This window comes from Alosa pseudoharengus, unplaced genomic scaffold (genome assembly GCF_046254945.1).
Source record: "Alosa pseudoharengus isolate Yale_2024_CS ecotype anadromous, Long Island Sound unplaced genomic scaffold, YU_APseudo_1.1 YU_APseudo_1.1_scf_5, whole genome shotgun sequence".
Classification (NCBI taxonomy): Eukaryota; Metazoa; Chordata; class Actinopteri; order Clupeiformes; family Clupeidae; genus Alosa; species Alosa pseudoharengus.
Window position 1 is genome coordinate 10,698,459 of NW_027468837.1, and position 7,500 is coordinate 10,705,958.

Below are 7,500 nucleotides of genomic sequence, written 5' to 3' on the forward strand. Positions count from 1 at the left end.
TAATAAAAAAGATCGAGCCGATAGGTGGGAATGGGCGCACAGTGCCGCAGGATGCACTTTGGAATGCACTGGGTGGGTCCTGGAGTGCCTCTATCTCTTATCACTGACCTCGGGCGGATGGCATCTTATGCAGTGTCACGCCAGGAACACCAAGGGGTGCTGTTGCCCCAGCGGCCATGGCTGATTGGCCCGGGCAGAGCCGAGGACCCTCACCCGCTCACCCACCGGCGAGTGGGTGTGTGCGTCCGCTGCGTATCATCATGGCAAGCGTGACATGTTCCCATGGCCAAACCGTGGCGTGAAATCCGAGCACGGAGACCAACTCCAAGTTTTGTCTTTGGGATGGCCCCTGTAAAACAATAGCATTTTCCACACATGTGTTTACGGTTTGTTGACATTCAGCGTAACTGTGCAGTATTGTGCCCTGCCAGGCTTTGTAGGGGGGCCGCTCTATTCAGTGGCTCCTTGTTTTGCAGTCGTTCTTTTTTTTTTTTATTGCGGCAGCCTGGTTTTCATTGAATGTCCCATCAGACTCTTAACAGGGGCAGCTACAGCTCCCCAATGCTGCTCCCAGACAATGGCGCTCCAGAGGAGCCACAATCGCTGGGCCCTGTTAAACATCCAGGCCCTGATCTCTCACCGGCAAACCACCACCCCCGCTCCCCAAACACACTCCCTCCACCATGCAACAGACCTGCACCCACTGTTAACATTACACTCAGGCCCAGCGTCATTGTGTTGAAGGTAGTTAAGTCTACAAACTTCAGTAATGCACCATGACAAAACGTTAACAATCAGCACACACACACACACACACACACACACATACAACAATACACACACACAAAGACACACACATGAATACACACACACACACACACACACATAGACACACAAACACACACGCACACACACACACACGTATACACACACACACACACACACAGGGGCGCCACTAGGGGCTGGGGGGTGGGGGGGTGGTTGGGAGTTAGGACAGTTCTAAGGGCCCAGCACAGGGGGGCCCCAGAGAGCATATAGAATATATAATATTATTGAGGGAGCTCAGAATTATTTTTTTATCATAGGGCCCAAATTTTCTAGCAGCACCCCTGCACACACACACACACACACATACACACACACACACGGACATACACACACAAATACACATCAGAGTTTCCTCAGTGGCCCCTTTATTGTCTAATAGTAGTTTAGATAATAAAAAAGATCCCCGGCCGTGTAAACAACTCCAACGTGCAGTAAAGTGCAGTAAAGTGCAGTAAAGTGAGCCCTTGTGAGTGATGTCAGCACACAAAGGTTAGTGTGCTGGAGCTCTCCGCTCATAAACGAAACATTACAAAAACAGCACTGGACGCGTGACAACCAGAATGAGAGAACCAAGAAGACACAGAAAGAGGGAAAGAAATGAGAGCGACAGAGAGAGAGAGAGAGAGAGAGAGAGAGAGAGAGAGGAAGAGAGAGTGACAGTGAATGAGCAGCTTTCGGCCTCTCCCAGTGCCCCACGGCCCATAGCCACAGGAAGAACGAACACTGTGAGAAGGAGTGCCGACGCCAGTGTGAACCGGGGGAAGCTGTTAAATGGCAGGGGAGGGTGGATGTGGCCACCGTTGTTTTCTTTGGGCTTCGCGTCGCACCCTCCCCGAAAACAAAACAAAAAAAAAGAAAGTTTAACGGGAGAATCACTGGAAAAGTGGCAGATAACTGGAGCAGGACCATTGCTGGATGTGAGGTCACTGTTATCTCTGGGAACAGTGCTGTCAGGAGAATTGTATGTGTGTGTGTGTGTGTGTGTCTGTTTGTGTGTATGCGCACACGTGTGTGTGTGTGTCTGTGTGTCTGTGTGGTGTGTGTGTGTGTCTGTGTGTGTGTATGCGCACACGTGTGTGTGTGTGTGTGTGTGTGTGTGTGTGTGTGTGTGTGTGTGTGTGTCTGCGTGTGTGTGTCTGCGTGTGTGTGTGTGTGTCTGTGTGTGTGTGTGCGTGTGTGTGTGTGTGTGTGTGTGTGTGTGTGTGTGTGTATGCGCACACGTGTGTGTGTGTGTGTGTGTGTGTGTGTGTGTGTGTGTGTGTGTGTGTGTGTGTGTGTGTGTGTGTGTGTGCGTGTGTGTGTGTGTGTGTGTGTCTGCGTGTGTGAGTGGGGAATGTGGGGAGAAGCAGTCACTGGAGGACTCTCTCCCTCACTAAAGACAAACACTAAGGAGCTCAACGCTGAACACCTGCTTGACTCTCCTGACATGTTCTTTAAAAAGAAAACAAAAATCAGGAATCCAGCTTCATGGTATGCTACTCTTGCATGTGATTTATCTCCGCGACCTCAGTTAACAAAAAGCTTTTTTTTTCTGAAAAGGTTTGAACAAATAGTCCAGCAGGAACCCTTCACTGTTATGCTTTTTAGACTTTAATGACATATAGGACTGTGTGTAACAGCTCACGGTGGAACACAAGTGAAGGCCTTCAAAAGGAAAAGCAGGGTGAAATTGCAAAACGCTTTTCAATGAAATCAACACTTCAGCTCAAGCAATCTTTTGCTTTTTCTCTGGTTACTGGTCTTTGACAAGCTGCTGACATCACAGCTGACTTGGCCTTACATTTGCACACAGATATGGCTATACTTGCTCTCCTCCCAGGACGTCAAAACAGTAGGTGGTAGAAATAATGTGTTATGTACTGAAAAAGGAAAGCAAGAAAAAAAGGTCATCCAAATAATTACAGCGATTCTGTCAGGATTTATTGGGCCACGTTAGAGGTTCGTACTCTCCGTCGGGCCATAAAAAAGGGGCTGATAAGTTAAAATGAGCACTGGGACAATGACATCATGAAAGCCAGAGAGCAATGTTTTCTTTCTTTTTTTTTCTCACCACCTTTTTTTTCTCCTCCAAAAAAACTCGAGTGTACCTTTACCTTGGGGTTCATGTCTGGACCAAACGGAGGCAAAGCCATTCATCTGGTGGGGTTGCGAGAGCGCAGGAACCTTGTCTGTTTGTGAATAAGACGTGACAGCGAGGTGAAGGAGACCACCTCACCGGGCAGGTTGCGCTACCAGTGCAGTGTGTGAAAGTGCACTCTGTAAAATAGCCGGTCGCCCAAACCTTGGGAAAAGTCATCTGCTGGACTAATAAAAAACAGTTTGTGTTGATTTTTGGACATATGTGTTCCCTTGCAGTATCTCATATGTCACATATACACACACATCACATGATCCCGCATGTACAGAGATCTCTTTACATAATGATCATCAGTCTAGTCCCAATCTCAGGTGTACTGTCATTTGTGGCCAAAAAGCATAACACTGTGTGTAAATCATACAAGTAATCATTCCTGGGGGTGAACTTCAGAGCTTCCTGTTGTAAAACAGACATGCTCATATCCTTTGTGCATCTACAATACAATTGTCAACCATTCCGGACCTGGCAGTAAGATTCAGGTTTATTTGCCAAATGTGCCAACAGAAATAAAATTCTACATGTTTCTTGTTTCCCGATCTCTGCAGTAGATCAACGTGGCAACACGAGTCAAATGGAAACAAACAGAGTTGTTAGGTCAGCGTAGAAAGCAACTTTAACAAACTGCAGACGAATAAGTCAGCACACATTATCCATGCTTGCTGACACTGACTGCAGTGAATACCACCGACAACTTGATAACAGCTCAAAAAATGAAATCAGATTGGCAGTATCACGTGTCGGGAAAGGGCAATTCTTCAGCCAAGGCATTGCTTTTCTTTTCCTCTTGTTTTTGGCTTGTTCAGCAAAGTATGCATCCTAGTATGCATAGAGCGAGCTCCTTGTGGCCTACTTAGAGCATGTGCCATTGCTGGGTCACATCCAGACCAAACGAATGTTAGCATGCCAGGACTACTCTGTTGTCAAACACCGCAATGCAACCTTCTACAACAAGGACAAAGGGCTCATGCTTAGCCCTCGCTATTGATAATTCTCAGGGCCTTTGCCAAAGTAGTCCAATAAGGAAAAGGGGGTCAAAATGGGCTCTATAGCATAGAATACACATTGATACATATTGATAGTCAATGAGGATGTAATGTAAGGATTTAATTGTCAACACTCAAGTACATTTGGAGCGCTGATGGCAACAGCATTTCAGACTGACTCTTTCACCTGAAGAGTGAGCAAAAAGCGATTCTCTCAAACGTCTTCTCACTGACTTCCTCCCAGCTGTTCCTGGGGAAGGGTTAATGGCAGTGAGAGTTTCCCTGAGTTGCACACATCCCAAATCTTATTTTATTTGCCTGTAAATGTTAAGCGCATCTTGATCAAGTGCAAGTTTACATCAACGGCAAACTGGACGGCCTGTTTATTTCCAAAGAGTGCACTGTCTTGAATTAATCATGCAACCTCTTGCAAGAATGTTGGTGGGTTTACTTTACATTGTCTATCTTGTTATAAATTGTGTTTGACAAGGGAATTAGATTAAAAACTCAAAGGCTTATTTTCATCAGAGCTGCCTTGAATCACATGTGACATATACCGCAAACCATCGTGGGGTGGTGTGAGGAACGTTTCACTGGGGTACCTGAGACATTTTACTCTACAGATGCTCAGCCATCAAAAGACTGAGAAAGAGCGAACGAATGAAAGAAAGACAGAAAAAAAAGAAACAGAGAAAGAGAGAAAGAAAGAAGAAGAGAATAACAGTAACATACACTGACGACTCATGAAGCAGTGACAAAATAATGAGGTGGCTGAACTTGCCTCATGCAACCCGAGCAATAAAATTGGCCTTAATAGTTTGGCAAAGCCGATGCCACAAGTGTTTATTTTAGTGTTTAACAGCCACATTCCACATGGGGTATCTCTGGGAGAAACTGGGGAGTGGATGCCAGACAGAACTGCATGTTCTACATAATCATCATACTGCGTAAAAAAGGAGCAATACACGAACAGAGGAGTTCACATGAGACGGATCTGGATGGGGGAAATAATCCGGATCGGGTGCGAAACCCTCCCGTGCCCCCCTCTCTACCCAGCAAACCTCAGGAAGGACTTTGTAAAGTGACTGATTTGAACACAATGTTTGTTTATAAAATTTGATCTAAGCTCCTAATTACCTTAAACCTGATTAGGCAATAGCAACTCTCAGTGTACAGCTGGAACTGTTTTGGCACACTCTGTGGGGAAGTGGGAAAGAAAGGAAAAGATTGTGAGCGGGCGAGTGAGCGAGCCAGAGAGAGAATGGATAGCAATCGGCTGGGCCGAAAAGAGAAGTAATGTTTTTAATTCTTCGCCTGACAATGTTCTCCCGCCAGATAAGTGTGTGTGCCACTTCAGGAAGTGTAGAATTCGTTTCTAGAATGTGTCTCGTCGCCATCAACTTAACTGGATATTGTTTCCTCTGTGCTAAGATCAACCGTTCCTGACTGTGGTCAGGTCATAAACTGCACTTTTATCCATTCCAAATCGCTGTCAACTCAACTCCTTTACAATTTCATTTTCTGAAGGTGTGCCTTTATTGAAAGCAAATGTGGCCCTGTTGCTTTTCGTTATATCAGAATTGAGACTGAAATGGTGAATGGGAGGCCTATTCACTGCTGTGGGGGGCGGCTGTATTACACACACACACACACACACACACACACACACACACACACACACACACACACACACCGCTGTTTGGAGCCATTGCAATCTCTGACAGATGGACATCACTTTACATGTGAAATAACCGGAGGAATAACCTCAGCGAGTTAAACTCTGCATGTTTTTCCAAGTCACCAAAAATTCTGCTCCCACAACCTTTTTCCATCTCGGTGTTCGTGATCGTTACATCTCAGTAACTCATCCTCTTTAAGTTGTCTTTATCTTCAAGGAATGTGTTCATTTAAACACTTCTTTATATACAACGCTTTAAAAGCCCTTCTGCGTTATTTATTACTTAGGGGGAGAGAGGAGTTCCTGCAGCATTTAATCTTATCATTTAGGTCCTCCAAATCATTTTAATGTAGAAGACTTCACAGATGGGGAAGATCTGTTAGATGTGCTTCTCATAAACTTGGTTTGAGATGGGGGTGGTTGGGGGGGGGGGGGGGGTTGAGAGGCAGCCTTCCTCCCTTGTGACAATAAGGGGCTACTGTGGTCAGGAATCGAGTCTCAGTATTACGCCAGGTAATTAATGAAGAGGCCGCGGTTAAGGGAGGGAAGTGGTGCAGCCATTTTGTGTGTGTGTGTGTGTGTGTGTGTGTGTGTCTGTGTGTGTGTGTGTGTCTGTGTGTGTGTGTGTGTGTGTGTGTGTGTGTGTGCTCCCCAGAGCATCAGTCTACACTGCAGCGCTTGCGGAACCCGTCATCCCCCTCGCAACTTAGCGGTCAGTCCGCAGCGCGCTCCGGCGTGAAAGGAGCCCTTTCTTTCCCCCAGCACCCTCCTGCGGCTGCCACTTTCACTAAACACCTCGGAGCGCGAGGGTTCCTACAGCTCCAAAAAAGAGAGAGAGAGAGAGAGAGGGAGGAAAAAAATGAAACAAAGGCACCGGTTATGTGGCTCTGCTCCTGAAGTGTTCTACCTCAGCCCCCCCACCCCCACCAACTCCACCCACCCAGAGCTCACTTTCACCTCTCTCTTTCTCACTCTCGTTCACCTTGCTCCTTTTTCCTTTCTTCCCTCGTTTGACTCACTCGCTCCCTTTTGCCATCCATCCTCCATTTTTCCTCTATATCCCTCCATCCTCACCCCCACCCCCTTTTCCTTACACTACCCCCCCCCCCCCTTTTTTTCTCATTCTCACTCTCATTCTTCCTCCCCTGCACACCTCCTCTCAAACGCTCCGTTTCTGCCCCCCACCCCCCTTCACCCTGTGCCCCAAACCTTCCTCTCGCTCTTGCTCTCCTCTCGCTCTCCTCTCCTCTCCTCCCTTCCTTGCTCCCACTCCTTTTTTCGCTAGTTGGCTACAACTTTATTGTGCTGGTTGCCATCTGTTTTCTATTGATGGAGCTGAGAAGCCCAGTATGGAGCCCTTGGCCACTGGCCAACAAGACCCTGTGTGGGAGTCACAACAGCAGAGGGCCTGAGGAGATGTGCAGTGCTGGGGAAAAGAGAGAGAGAGAGAGAGAGAGAGAGAGAGAGAGAGAGAGAGAGAGAGAGAGAGAGAGAGAAATAGAGAGAGAGAGAGAAAGAGAGAGAGAGAGCAGCTAAAAGCACCCCTTGCTAAACCTGGGAGGGCCAAATATGCACATATGGAACCACCCAACAATTGAAACACTATCAGCCTGCACGATAATGCCGTAGTAATGCATGTCTAAATGGAGGACCGATCAAATCACGGTTTGCCCAACAGGTTTGCCAGATCAAAGGGCCATGCGCTGCACAGGCTTTTGCAGCGTTTTAATGGCAAGGGCGGCCAGATGCTTTGATTGGTCGACGCTATTAGAAAGCGTCAGCGTGACATCATTTGGAAGATTATAAAAGGCGGTGGTAGCCCATAGCAACAATTTATGTATTTGGTCAAAGACACCATAACCGCCATAACCCAC